The sequence below is a fragment of the Ochotona princeps genome, chromosome 12 (genome assembly GCF_030435755.1).
Source record: "Ochotona princeps isolate mOchPri1 chromosome 12, mOchPri1.hap1, whole genome shotgun sequence".
NCBI lineage: Eukaryota > Metazoa > Chordata > Mammalia > Lagomorpha > Ochotonidae > Ochotona > Ochotona princeps.
In genome coordinates, this window is record NC_080843.1 from 59774580 (window position 1) to 59790171 (window position 15592).

General features: G+C 45.5%; 1 pseudogene; it reads right to left on the minus strand.

The window, feature by feature from the left end:
• The window catches only part of LOC101532181 (WD repeat-containing protein 49-like), a 68298-nt pseudogene that overhangs the window by 10942 nt on the left and 41764 nt on the right, over nt 1-15592 (minus strand).

Sequence of the window (15592 nt, forward strand, 5' to 3'; positions counted from 1 at the left end):
TGGCTGCTTCTCAGTGAGCTCCGTGTTGTGCTGTGCACTTGGGAGCTGCAGGAGACGTGGCAGCCACACAGCCGTGTCCTCCAGGGCGGGTGATGACAAGGAGGACTGTTCACTTCATGGGTGCTGGTATGAGCACAGTGCCATCACAAACACTGGTAGAGAAAGCCCCACACACATCTCCTAGAGGGTGGGAGATGCTTTCAGAAAGCATCCTATGTGCCATGGGCACACAGCTACAGTTCGGGGCTAAAGATCTATGTTTGCCTTCACCAAGGACCTAGATAAGGTGCTTCGTGGTGGTCCTTGGGCTGAGTTCTTGAGGTGCCAAAACAGAGTGTTGTCCATGTGTGCCATGCTTCCTGTCTGGCTGCTTCATCTCACTGTCCTCCCAAATGCCTGGGATGCTCCAGGAGTGATGTGAGCAAAGTATCACACTACTCCTCCTTAGGCTCCTAGGCTCCTGGGAGGGTTGGATCAAGGGAGCAAGACAGGGAGAAAGGATTTGAGGACAAACTCCCTTCACTTGTCCACTCGTTTCTGGGGAGATGCTGGAAGCACAAAGAATGGGGGTGACTGCTGACTTCCCCATTTACCTACATTACTTGTGTGATATCTAGAGGGATACAAGGACACTTCAGAAAGTTCATGGAAAGTGGAATAACAAGTAGATTTACCTTGACACAAAGTTCTTCCTGAAATCCTTATTACATAGGAGGGCTCTTTGACATTCACGAGAAAGCCATAGTGTGGAAACACCTGTGCATGGATTTCAAATTTTCTTGCACCAAAATAAACCTCCCTTGATTTCACTTTCTCTACAAACATTTGAAGTACCTTTGTATTTCCCCTCATTAAAGCTCAGTTGTGTCTGCCTGTGATCTGGGAACTACTTATTTCATGGGGGTTAAGATGGACTAAAGAAGGCATTTTTTTTAATACTTATTTATTTTTATTGGAAAGTCAGATATACAGAGAGGAAGATCTTTCATCTGCTGATTCACTCTCCAAGTGATCACAACGGCCAGAGCTGATCCAATCCAGAGCCAGGAGCTTCTTTCGGGTCTTCCACACAGGTACAGGGTCTCAAGGCTTTGGGCCATCCTCAACTGCTTTCCCAGGCCACAGAGGGGAGCTGGATGGGAAGTGGAGCAGCCAGGAGTAGAATCAGTGTCCACATGGGATCTCAGTGCATGCAAGGTAAGGATTTTAACAGCTAGGCCACTGCACTGGGCCCTAAAGAAGGCATTTTGAGAATAATGCTAGGTCGTTACTGTGAAGTCTGCGTGGAGTGGATGATGCTGAAGATGCTGGAAAAGGCACTCAGCACAACTCTTGCTCTGGAACTCTCTAAGCTTGGGTTCCTTCAGGAAAATGGGCACACCCATATCTGTCTCTTGGAATCTCTAAATGAGACACGAGTTGAAAACCACTCAGGAAAATGGCCGATATGTTAGAGGTACCCACTGAATTTTGCTGTATTGTTTTCTTAGATGAACCATTTTGTCTGAAATCTCTTTCACTCTTGCTTTTCTTCAATGTGAAGAAAGAAGTTAACAAAATTTGATAAGAGGAAAAATGAAGCTAGAATGTTGAAAAGTTGGCATTGTGCATGCAGTCTCTTCTTTCCCTCTTACACCCTGTATTTTCTGCGGACTTCAGAAGAATTGTCTAGGGGTGGCCATTGTGGCACATTGAGTTAAGCTCTTGCTTGGGAGGCCTGCATCCCACATCAGAGTGCTTGAGATTCCACACTGCCTCTTTTTCTTAACCAGCTTCCTGCTAATGCACACCTGGGAGGTAGCAGATTTCGGGTCCAGTGTTGGGTCCCCGCCACACACATAAAGGACCCAGCTTGGGTTCCTGACTCCTAGCTCAGCCCTGGCTGTTGAGGGAATCTGGGGAATGAATCAGCTTGATGGAGCATTACACACTCTCTCTCTTTATCTTTTCCTACTCTCTGTCACTCTCTCAATAAATAAAAGTAAATCCAGGGGCCCGGCGGCGTGGCCTAGCGGCTAAAGTCCTCGCCTTGAAAGCCCCGGGATCCCATATGGGCGCCAGTTCTAATCCCGGCAGCTCCACTTCCCATCCAGCTCCCTGCTTGTGGCCTGGGAAAGCAGTCGAGGATGGCTCAATGCATTGGGACCCTGTACCCGCATGGGAGACCTGGAAGAGGTTCCAGGTTCCTGGCTTCGGATCAGCGCGCATCGGCCAGTTGCGGCTCACTTGGGGAGTGAAACATCGGACGGAAGATCTTCCTCTCTGTCTCTCCTCCTCTGTGTATATCTGGCTGTAATAAAATGAATAAATCTTTAAAAAAAAAAAAAAAAAAAAAAAAAAAATAAATAAATAAATCTTTTTTTTTTTTTTTTTTTTTTTTTTTAAAGATTTATTCATTTTATTACAGCCAGATATACACAGAGGAGGAGAGACAGAGAGGAAGATCCTCCGTCCGATGATTCACCCCCCAAGTGAGCCGCAACAGGCCGATGCGAACCTCTTCCGGGTCTCCCATGCGGGTGCAGTGTCCCAATGCATTGGGCCGTCCTCGACTGCTTTCCCAGGCCACAAGCAGGGAGCTGGATGGGAAGTGGAGCTGCCGGGATTAGAACCGGCGCCCACATGGGATCCCGGGGCCTTCAAGGCGAGGACTTTAGCCGCTAGGCCACTCCGCCGGGCCCAAAATGAATAAATCTTTAAAAAAAAAAGTAAATCCAGGACATGAGAAGAATCATAGATATTTCCAAACATGTCAACCTCTTAACCATCCCCATGTGAGGAAGACAACTGTGTCTTGACTTCGCCAACTCTCAAGAAGACCCAGGACTCCTGTTTCTGGGAGGGCGTGGAGCATTCACATCTCCATGTCTTGCTCTTGCAAAGTTCGCATTGCAGAGGGGTGAGTCCTTGGTGAGGCCTGTCTTTTCATTTCTGGAGCTAAAGAGTTTTGCAGAGCCATCTGTCATATAACTTGAGCCATAAATGCTGCTGCAAACAGGGTTTTAAATTAGAACTGCTGGTTGAAAGGTCAATATCACATTCTTGGCCAGTGACTTTATTTTTGCCTTACTGGCAATGAAAACAAACCTTTAGAAGGAAATGCCACTGCTTTCCCCCAGATATTGGAAAGCTCTTAGATTCTCTCACAAAGAACTTCATAGAACGATCATTGTTACACACAGCAAGGGTTGGATATGAATAGCCTCAATCTGTGTGCAGGTAAGAATGACATCGGAATGTCCTGGAGTCAATTTCTAAAGGCTGTTCTCCAGGGTCACACTCAAGGAGTCCTGGGGCTGAGATCATGGCTTTGGCACCATGTTCCACGTTGAATGCATACATCTTGTCTCTGAGTTTAGACCACGAGTCCTTGGAGGATGGGGCCAGGCATCCTAATGATCTGGTTCCCTCTTTGCATCTCCCACAAGGTTATGCCCATGGGAGCAGCTCAAGGATCTTTTCTGATTTAGTGAATCACTAGGGCTTTCCGTGGCAAGGAAATTATCAAATGCTTAGAGCAGGGCTCATAACTCTCTGAGGATTTACTGGTTGGGACCTTGAAGATACAACACTCTATTTTATGCACAAATGTTTTACTGTTTATGCTTCTGCTGCCAGGGCTTCATGGTAGATGGGTTCCTGTAGACCGTTGCTTGGAAAGGATGGGTCTGAGCTTTGAAGATGGGAGAAAAGTGTTTGGAAGGAAGTCCACTTGGCTCTGGATTCCAGCTGATTTTCCAGTGCAGCAGAGTCAGCAGTGGAATATTCAAAGCCTCCACTTGTTTCCCAGGTGTGTACAGAATGGTTTATAACATGGAGGTAGAGAGATGTGAGAACAACCCCAAATTCCTAGTCCCTAGCACTGTGCCAGATGCAGCACAGGTGTTTTTCAGTGTATTTTTTTTTCATAAAAAATGAATGACTGAACCTGTGATTACATTAGCAGAGGGAGAGAGGGACTTGAAGACATAAAACTAGAGAAGAAAGATTAGAGGGATGGAATGGAGCGGGAAATGTTTGCAATGGAATATACTATACTATACTCAGTTACGACAGGCCTGTGCCGGGGTATAGGGGACCCTGGGGCACCAGAGGGGGCAGAAAAGATGAGAATGGCCTCAAGTGATTACATGAAACAGAATAAGATATTGAGGAACTGGTGTCTGAGCCGGCTGCAGGCTGGGTGGAGGAAATGCATGGCACGTGAAAAGAGAAAGCAGAAGGGGGCATATAGGAGTCGGGGTTGAGCATCTGGCCTAGCAGTGAAGACACTGTGTGGAGGAGACACAAGCACCCCACATTGGGTGCATCTGAGGCCAACTTCCTGCTAATGTGCACTCTGGGAGACAACAGGTGACAGCTCAGGTACTTGGGACCTTCTCACCTACATGGGAGACCCGTACTGAGTTCTTGACTCATGATTTTGGTCTGGCCCATCCATGGCTGTTGCAGGCAATAGGACAGGAAACCAGGACATGGAAGACCTCCATCTGACGGTATAGCCCTCAAATAAATAAACATTAATAAACAGTCTTTTTAAAAAGTAGCAGGTACACTAACAAAGCCAAAGAGCTCCAGAGAGGTACAGGGACTGTTGCAGGTTTCAATGGATAAATGGGTCTTCTGAGGTGGTGGGCTGTTCAGCAAAATGGACTTTGATGGACAGGTACCCAGAAAGGTGGCTGAGCTAAATGAGCACTTAAGCTCTTCTCCAGCTTTGGGAAGCTCTATCTACAAGTCAACTGTGAGGCCAGGACAATTCCTTTTAACCGAAGAGTGCCCAGCACTGAGCACCCCTCAGGCATGAGGGGCAGGTTCAGAGTGGCCATAGGGTCTGCCCACTCACCTACCTTCACCATAGTCCAGGTCATATGAGGGGCTGGAAATGTTCAGCTTGCAGAACATATGGCCTGAGGTGACATTCCAAATAACAATCTTCCCATCATAGCTGGAGGTGGCAAGGAGACAGGATGGACTTTGGGGCCACACAGAGGATATTCTCCTGGTGTCCATGGTTCTGAAAGAGAGAGTGCAGCAGACTTAATAAATCAAATCACAGATGACACATTTGAGGCAGGGATGAGGGCTGACCATCTCAGGGGCTCTTCTGGCTCATCCTTCCACGTGGGCACCTGTCTTTGGTTGAGCCAGAGAATGGAGGAATCTTCTATAGTCAGTTTTTATCATCTTTGAGGATCTTCTCAGGAAACTGCCACCCTCAGCAGCTTCTTTATTGCACCAACCTGCCAACAGGCAGATGATTTACAAGGTGCCTCACTGGGGCTGCAATGTTGATAGATGGACAACAGGACTCAAGCTCCGGCCAAGGTTGTTTTCCAACAGCCCAAGGTCTAACTCTCAAGTGGGATGTATCATGACTCAGTCACTATGGGGCGTCCATCTGTCCTGTTCTGGGCTTACGCATGCTGTTGGAGATTGATAGCACCTGAATCTTTTTGAAAAAAAAAAGGTTTGGAAATGTACTGCTATGGCTTGGATACAGTCTGCATCCTCCATGGTTTTAGCCACTGGAATATGACTTCCATTATGAGGCATTAAAAAGGCAGAAACTTAGCCTGACACTGGTACTTAGAGGTGGAACCCTCTGGGATGTGATTCAGATTACATAAGCCCATGAGGATGAAGTTCATATGATTGGCTCCTATTTATGTTGAATGCAAAGGGAGGGAGACACAGTGGCGGACATCACAATCCCTACCTCTTGCCACCTGATGCCCTGCCTCTCCTTGGAACTCTGCCAGTATAAAGGGCATCACCAGATGGAGCCCAACTCCCATGCCTTCTGAACAGTGAACTGACATGAGCCTCATTTTATGTAGAAGCTTGTCTCAGGTGTTTTGAAATAGTAACAAGCAGCTAGATAATACATATACTCTCAGGAAAGGTAAGGCACCAAAATAGGCTTCGGAAGACAGGTGTTGCCAAGTTTGAACGGTCCCTGAACATGGCCCTTTCAACATTCTCTAACGGAGACAGTTATTATGTGAAGAGAATTGGCTGACTCTTTTTTTTGGTCCTGGAGGGCTATTCTTTCTCCCTTTCCCTCATATTCTTGCCAGAGGGTTCCCTGAGGACCTACCTGCAACTGTTAATAATACCTCTTCTGGTTGAATACAGCCAAAGACATGGCATTGTGAAATTGTTGAAAAAGAAGTCAAAGGGTGCCTCTTTCCCACAGGCTTGTGCTTCCAGGTCCCCCTCTTCACTTTGTCTCTGCAGATTGTGAACATGTAGGTTTGGGCTCCTCTTTCCATGTCCTTTCTATTGGAGTAATATTTACACATCTGCTATGAACTGAATGTTTGTATCCACTAAAGTTTGTTTGCTGAAACTCTGTGCTCCAAGTATGCAATAAGGCAACTTCTGGAGAAGGGGCCTCAGAGGGAATTAGAGTTAGATGAGGTCATAAGAGTGGGCTCCCACTATAGGGTTAGTGCCTTTGTAGGGAGTGATGCCAGAGAACTTGCTCTCTCAGCCACGACAGGATGCAGTGAAAGGTGGCTATCTGCAAGGAGTCCTTGCCAGAGCTCATTATGTTCACATTCAGGACTGTGAGCAACGCACTTCTGTTGTTCAAGCCACTTGGTCTCTGACACTCTATTCAAGCCATTAGGCCTAAGAGCTGGCCAAAATCATACCTTAACACGGCCTTAAACCCCTAAATAAATTTTCCAATTAAAAAAACCATGTAACTCATGTAGTATTACAGTTCAGTGTTACAGTTCAAATCCAATCATAATTCTTTCATTGCAAGCATGTACTTTGCATAGTGTCCAGCATCTTATTTTCCAGATAAATTCAACAGTTTCTTGGGGAGACCATCTCTGGTCTGAAGGCAGAGCTGGAAGAATATCATCCCGACCAATTAAAAGCCATAACATAACATCAATAAGTGCTTACAACCTTATGGAGTTAAATGACATGGTATTGAGTGACCAATATGTTAGAAAATGCAAGTTTTTAACCACATCCTGTGATTACTTCACTGACATTTTAATTTTAGTTTATAAACAACTGGCTGCTATACACCTTAAAATAGCTATAGGGTACTATTCAGCTGTCTTGTGTCTATTTTCATTTTTGTATTTAGCAGCTTAAAGCATTCAAGTATGATTTCTACTGAACTTGGTGGATTTTGGGATAGTCCATGTTGGCTTATAACTCAAACAAAGTTTATGTCAACAGTTGAGGTGCAGAACAGTTTTAGGAGGGGTGTACAGAGAAATCTTCAATACCTTAGTAAGGAGTAACTGATCTTTGTGTCCTACCTAGTACGGCACATGTGAGTCCAGGCTAACCGTTTCCTATTTGGTACTAAGCTTTCCTTGTTGTTTTCTGTCTATCTATTCTAATTCTCTTTTTTTTTTTTGTGGGGAGGGGGGCTTCAGAGTGACCCTGATGGTCATTGCAAGAGAGGGTGGGGATCCAAAGTTGGCACTAAGTAAGGACCAGAGAAAGCTCCTCTCCCTAGTCCCGATGGAAGCTTACTGTTCTTCTGTTTCTGCAGACCACTGAGTGCTCCTGGCTGTTGTTCCGATGACATTGGCTCCTGCAGGGTAGGATTTGGGTTTCTTCCATCCCATGTGGTAGATCCAAATGGGAGTGGATGACCTCAGAGTTCTTGGCCTCCGAAAGCACTCCAATTCCCCGTGGTCTCCTTGGCAGTAGGGATGTAGTCCTTGATGCCCATACTGATAGTCCTTGGTGGGGTTCCGGGTAACTCAAGTGTTTTTTTAACAACATGAATTATTTATGGAAATACATGCTACAGATTTATGTGCACACCACTAAGCAGTTATAGTTGAGTGAAAAATACAAAGAAATGCTGTCCTTCCCTTGACATTCAACCTCCCAGAGCCATGGATTGTGGCATTTACTCATGCATCACAAGCACAAAGGTTAAGAGCAGAAATCATGGGGGTGCACAGGTTCAACATCTGGTCATGCCACTTACTAGACATGGCAGGTCTGGCTGGCTACTTTCAGTGTGGTGTTTCCCCTACCTGCACAAAGGGGCTATCTGGATTCAGAAATGTGGTACCACATTGCAAACTCTCCTCTAACCAGAGAAGGCCTCCTGCTATGGGTGTAATGTTCTCTGGCTGCCAACTCTGGCCCTATATCTTCAAGCCTGGTAAGCAGCGTTGAAGGGACAAGGCAGCATGGGCCTGGGCCATCCAGCCTCAGCATACACAAGGTCCTGCCTGCTACTGTGTCCCCAGCAGGGATACTTGGCTGCTGGCTCCTGCACCCTGCTCCCCAAGGAAGTGGCAGCAAGGAAGGAGGGGTAGAACTGGGGAAATGCCCACTGGGAACACAGGTGACTGGTAACTTGTCAGTGAAGTTCCACACGACCTGAAGTGAGAGAGGAGAGTGATAGAGATGAGTTCTGGAAACAGGTACCAGAAGGGTAGGCAGGGGTTGTACTATCATTCACTTTGGAAAGAACAACTATAGGCCCACATGGAATGAAGAAGACAGTTGGGGTTGCCCTTGAGGTTAAGCACGTTTGCAGAATGCTGCTTCTGAAAGGATGCTTCCAGAAGATGAAGCACCCATGTTATACGAAACCATCTTTGAGTCAATGACTAACCATCTCAAGGTAGCATAAACCATGAGCTCTACAAGTACAATCTTTGCTTTATACCCTGTTCAAACATTTTCTTTCTTATATCCTGTTCAAACTTTCCATGGTCCTTCCCAACTTTGCTTGTGATTTCCCCTTTCCCTTGGCTGGACTGTCTTTTCCTTCTGCTAAACCTTAGTTGTCGATGAATACCTTGTATGATGTGAAAGCAATGTTAATGGGTCTTGCCTCATGTTTCTCCTGCATTGAATGTCACATCGCAGGATTTGCTATTGCTTCAGTTTCCCACTCCCCCATCCATCTGTGAGATTCTTGACTTCTAATTCTAATCACTAAGAATAGCACCAGGCTAATGCTTGATAAACGTGTGAAAGAATGGAAAACAGGATGAATAAGCAGTCCATGGATTCAAGCATGATTTCTTCCCTGGGGCATTTTCTGCATATGTATATTCTTGCACTAAACTGCAAGCTTCAGGAAAACAGGGACCATGATTCAAATACTCATTGATGTGTCTCCAGTGGCAACACACTTGGTCCCCAACAGGCATCCAATAGATGTTAGTTGAAAGAAAGCATATTTGTTGGGCCACTACTATGAGGAAAGAACTGGGTTAGGTTCCGGGAAACCCACAAGATCTTTCTTCATAGAATCTGCATGCCTGTGACTTGTGCCTTTTGGCATATTTTTAGGATACCTCAAGTAGGGAGGTAGTGGCAGAGAACTGACCTAGTGATCTTTTCCCTTGATATGTGTGTGATCTAGATAATTTGGAGGGCAGCTATTCCAGCACAGGCAGCTGGAGAAAGTATCAAACAGCCAGGAATCACAGGTAATCCCTCATTCTGAACCCCTAACAAGATGCAGGACTATCACCTTTTAGATGCTCTGGCTGCTTAAGAACTGCACAGTGAATAAACACCAAGTAGGAGCAGCAAGTGGATGCTTCCTGGAGGAAAATTACACCCATTCCATCCTAAGCTGTCTCTCCCACACATTGGGGTTTCCAGCTGGATGTGGGAAGAGCTACAAGGATTCTACCCTCTGGCCTCAACATGAACACAAAAGGGAAACGTCTGCTGGGAGCTTAGTGCTGCTGGCTCTGTCGTCCAACACACACTTTGCCAGGGTAGGAACTGCCAAAGGGCTGTGACCACCTGAGGAGCCCCAAGAGATTCAGGGGAGCCCCTGCAATGAACAAAACTCCCCACATGTGCCACTGTGTGGACTGAGAGTCAAGCAGCAAACCGGGACTCACCAGGTAATCCTGCTAGTGTGATTGTGGCTCCCCAAAGTGACGGAAGTCACATGGTGCATCCTGCATTCAAAGCCAAGAGAGGACATTGTAGAAGCAATAAATGAGCTGCCAACAGGCTCCCGACTTCAGAAAAGGCTCTGGCATATTTTATAACCCTACCCCTCATCTAACCAGGCATGCAGATTTTTGAAATGTCAAAGCAAATTCCCCTAATGCCAGTGGGAATAAAAAGCAATCCACTCCTGACATGTGGGTGATTGCATTGCAGCAAATCATATGTCAACTGACAAGCTCTTCTTAGATGGGCTGCACAGCTTCGCCTTCATAATAAGACTCATAGCTCTAGTGTGTGCTAAAACCAAAGCCACCAGTCTAGGAACCTGCACCACCAAAGAATTCAACACTAAGACTTCCCAGCTAGTCTTTTCTCAAGTTATTCTAAGGATGGAAGGCTTAGGCTGTGAAATATGGTACACATTGAAATAAATGAAGAACGTACAAGGTTTAGAGATGTTTGGAAAACTCTGTGATCACCCAGCATGCCAAACAGGGGCAGTAAAGTGTGACATGTCTATTTAGAACTTGGGTTTCTGTCTCTTCATCCACTTCCCCATTTCTAACACACACACACACACACACACACACACACACACACACACACACACACAGAGCGAGCGAGCGAGAGAGAGAGAGAGAGAGAGAGAGAGAGGCAGTAGTTTCCTTAGAAAGGACATCTCATTCCCTCTATTACAAAGAGACTGGGGGATATAGAAAGACAGGAGGAAGTGAGGGGTGACAGAAAGGTTGGACAACAGATAGTGAAAGTGTCAAGGGTGTGAGGATGTGTGAGATGCAGCTGGGAGAAGGGGCCGTGAAATGCCTGGGTACCAAGGGCAGGGAAAGCAGGCAAGGCATGAGAGGCCAGTTGAAGAGCAATGGGTGGCCCCAGGGTACTCTCTCTGGCTCTGACAGCTTTTCTAGCTGGCATTTCTTCCCAGGAAAGAAAACCAGAGACAAGGAATTGTGAAACAAGCAAGGTGAAAAGAGAAGAAATAGAGAAGGGAAGAGGGCAGAAATAAAGGAAAGGGAGAAAAGTCTTTTGTTTCCATATATCCTACCTTGACCCAGATAGTAGAGGTAGAAAGAATTTTCCAAAATCTATGTTTAAAAGAAAAATGGGGGCAAAAGAGAAAGAGGGAGGGAGAGAAGGAGGAAGTGAGAGAGAGAGAGGGAGAGAGAGAGATCTGGAGAACTTTGAAACATCACCACTTTACTTACAAAATACACGTTTATTCTTCTGTCCCATCCAACAGCTGTGATGTACCTAGAACAACAGGATGTAACTTTGATACTAGAGGTTTTTACCCACTTAATTTTTGTATGAAATTGACATTGCAGAGTGGGTTTGTCATAGAACAGAATGAGAACATAACCTCTATTGCTATTTATGAAGGATGAGATTAATTGGGACTTGGTGAGTCTGTGTCAGTCTTTCCACCGGTGCTTCAAGTACCTGGCAACAGAGCTAAGACATCCCTCAGATTCCAAACCCTGCAGATGCCACTCTGGGCTACTGTCCTCCTGGCCATCACCTGATGCGAGGAACGTGGCTGTACCACAGGGGTGACAGCACCAGCAAAAAGTGACCCTTTCAGGCAGGGTTGAGGTGGGGGAATTGACTAGACTTCTGTTCTTTGTCTTATGGTGGTTGAACTAAATCACTCCTGGCTCTGAAGGATTTCTTAATGAAGCATCTGTTGGAGATGACGCCACCAAGGAGATAGTTTAGGCCAAGAAGACGAGCTGAGCTCTTCAGTCCCCACTGTAAGAGTCTGTCTAGAATGCTTAAGTGCTGTGGAACATCACGATTTCTGCAAGGCTCTGTCCAGAATTGCCAACAAGGCTACTGCTGGCATCCTCCCCACCCCTTGATGACCTGTTCTTATCTGTTATAACATCACTGTAATGAAATTACTAAGGAAATGCTCCTACTCCCATCTTGCATCTGATGTCATGACACTTACCAAAAAACTGAGAAAATGAGCAGCCTTCAAACTTGTCCCCAAACAGTTTCCCCATGAATATTCCACTAAACCTTGCCCCAGATACTACCCTTTGTGTCTCCTGGTTATACAAACGGATGGCCCTGAACCTCACTGAGCGTAGCTCCCTTGCCAGCATGCTCACTCTCCCTTCCTAGAGAGGGGTTAATGAATCTTTGTAAACGAATCCTATTTCCCCCCTGTACTTTGATTATGTCTCCTGCATAAGGGACAAGGAGCTGAATCTGCCTATCCCGTGACAGGGAGATTCTGAACAATTGTCAGAACGTATAGGGAACAGCTCCAGTAGTCTAGAAGGGCCACATTGTCTAAATTACCACCAAGGTGTAATGGGATCCTTGGGAATGCTTTGACACGTTCTCTCCTGGAAATACTCTTCGTTGTTTAAGTGGCTTCTGCAAGGACAAATTTTGTATCCATCCTTCTTGTACTCAGGCTTGTACACAACTCATTTATTCTGGTTCACCTCCATGTAGGTACAATCAGAGACTTCTCTCTGTTTTTCATCTGGAAAGAGCATACCGTCACCTTTTATTGAACATTTTTTTTCATGGATTCTTGAATCAGCTTACATGTATTGATTCAATACAACGGATGATTGGGGAAAAGTTAAGGGTTGCTTTCCTTTGCTATCCTCAGGGCTTGTTTCATGAACCCCATTGACACCAACATCCTCCGAAGCTCAAGTCCCTTAACAGAAATGGCATAGTGCTTGCCCTGAACCTACACAACCCTCCTGTGTATTTTAAATAATCTCTAGCTTACTTTTAATACCTAACACTATGTAGAGGCTGTATAAGCAATTGTTACAATACCGTATTGTTTAGGGAATAATAATGAGAAAAAAGTCTACATATGTTCAATATAAATGCGATTAAAAATATATATTTGAGGGGGCTGGCATTGTAATACAAGTGGTTAAACCACCAGTTGCAACTCCAGAATCATGTTATGCAGCATGGATTGGAGTCTTGGCTGCTTCACTTTCATCTAACTTTGTGCTAACATGCCTTGGAATGCAGTGGAAGACAGCCTAAGCACTGGGCTTCTCGGGAGACCTGGATGAAATTCCTGACTCCGGGCTTTTGGCTGGCCCATTCCCAGCTGGTCACCTCAGGAGTGAAACTGCAAGTGGAAGATGTCTTTGTTTTTTAAAGATGTTGAAGATATATTTATTTTTATTGGAAAGATATATTTATAGAGAGCATGAGAGGCAGAGAAAAAGATCTTCATTTGCTGGTTCACTCACCAAATGGTTGAATTAGCCAGAGCTGAGATGATCTGTAGCCAAGAATCAGGAGCTTCTTTCAGGTTTCCCATATGGGTACAGGGTCCCAAGACTTTGTGTCATGTTCTAAATGCTTTTCCAGGCCACAAGCAGGGAGCTGGATGGGAAGAGGAGCATCCAGGACACGAGCCAGCACCCTTATTGGATCCCAGCAATGCAAGGTGAGGACTTTAGTCACTAGGGTACCACGCTGGGCCCGGCTGCTCCACTTCTCCCATCCAAGTACTAACCAGGCCGGACCCTGCTTAGCTTCCAAGATCAGATGAGACTGGGCGCGTTCAGGGTGGTATGGCCGTAGAGGGCTGCTCCACTTCTAACCCAGCTACCTGCTTAAGGCCTTAGATAGCAGCGGAGGATGGCCCAAGTCCTTGGGAACCTGTGCCATGTGGAAGACCTGGAAGAAGTTCCTGGTTTCTAGCTTCAGATCAGCTCAGTTCTGCTCACTTGGGGAGTGAACCAGTGCATGGAAAATCTCTGTCTCTCTATGTTTTCTCTCTGTAAGTCTGCGTTTCAAATACAACATAAATAATTCCTCCGAAAAAACAGCAACAATTATGTATCAGATTGTAAATGAACAAAAGTGTCAGGCATAGTTGAGGGCACATACACTTATGTAAATTGTATTCCTACTAAATGCAGGTTTAGAGTCATTAAGTAAAGTGGAATGACAGGAAAAAAGGTATGAGGTTGTTAGCCTTTTCCTGAGTCCTCTCTTTTGGTTTCTTCAACAGTTACTATGAATACCTAATTCTGCCTGATTATTTTCTGGAACCCCTTAGCAAGAAGTGACTTACCATGCTTCAGCGTGTGCAGGCAGTGCCCATTGTTGTAGTTCCATATTTTCAGACAGCCATCCCTGCCTCCTGTAATCAGCCTAGGAGACAGACAGACCCTTTAGCAGGTCAGGGGTTATCCCATCAGTTCGTTCATGACCCTAGAGGAGGTGCATACCTTCTTCCATCAGAGTCAAAGGTCAGTAAAGTGATGCCAGCATTGCCGTGAGCCCCAATAAATTCAGACCATTGTCTTTCTGTCTCAAGATCCCACACTCTCACTATCTGCAACAGGAAGTTGGGAGAAAGTGACATGGAGTTACTTGCTAGCTAATGAAAGGGAGTTTGCAATTGGAAGTCCAGCATCATAGATATTACAGGTGAAAATCTATGCTGGAAGTATCTGCACTTCCAGTACAAGCTGATTTCCCCAAGGGTATTAGCTTCTTAAGACTGCCTTGAAAAAAACACAGACTGGGTGGCTTCAACATCAAATGCTTCTTGTCCCTCGTCTGGAGACTACAGGGCCAATGTGTGGTGGTGGAAGGGTCTACTTTCTTCCAAGGTCATACTCATGAGCTAATAGAAACTCATTCCTTGTGAGGTCCTTCCTCAGCTTTTTCTCTGTGTGCACACACACTCGGTCTTGCTCTGTATTCCAATTTTGTCTTAGGAGCACATCCATTAGCTTGGATCACGGCTCACCCCAAGGGTCTCACGTGAACATAATTACCTTCTGACAGCTCTGACTCCAAACCACAACCCTAGATACTGGTGGTTAGGACTCCAACAGATTAATTTTTAGGTATACAGTTTGGTCCATAGTACTTGGTGAGATGTCTGGAAGATTCTAGAATCACATGGTGCACAACTGACCTGGTAGACTTAGATGCGGATTAACTTTTCAGCAGTGGGATCCATTTGCCACCAGAACAAAATCCAGTGAGAATGCCATCTTGATTTTTGGGAGGATGTATCTCCTAAGTCCCCAGCCTTCTGAGCTTACTCACTCTGATGAACCCCAACAAATATTTACTTTCTTATAGCCCCAATCCCTTGGGCAACATTGAAAGGGAAGCTTCCAAATATCAAATCTGTTGAATGCTGTGCATCTCGGGCAGGAGCAATCATGAGTGTCCTTCCTCAGAACTAGTTAATACTCTTTCTGTCACTTGCATTGTTGCTGATTTTCAGTCCCGTGAACTGATTCTCAGTGGTACTCACTTTGCTCCCTTCTCTTGCTGCTCTTGTAACACCAGGCTTCCCAGTGGCGTCCAGTCTCCAGGTGTTCTCCATAACACTGCAATAGCTTCTTGGCAGGAATGGAACTTGCTTCATCCTATCAGTCATTTGCAAATATCCAAAGTTCTCCAATGTGCAGTGGTTTGCAATGCAGTTCAATGCAGATCTGAATTTAATACTTATTGTCAGGCAGTGAGATACTGGATGGGAAGAAACAGGATTCTCTTAAAACTGCATATTTGAAATGCATTAAATTGGCTCCCTTTATATATGAAAACATTAAGAATAACCCAGTGGTGGTGTGTGGCCTGGGCTGTTAGCTCAGGAGCCGGAATGAAGGGCGTCCTCGTTTCTCCCAAC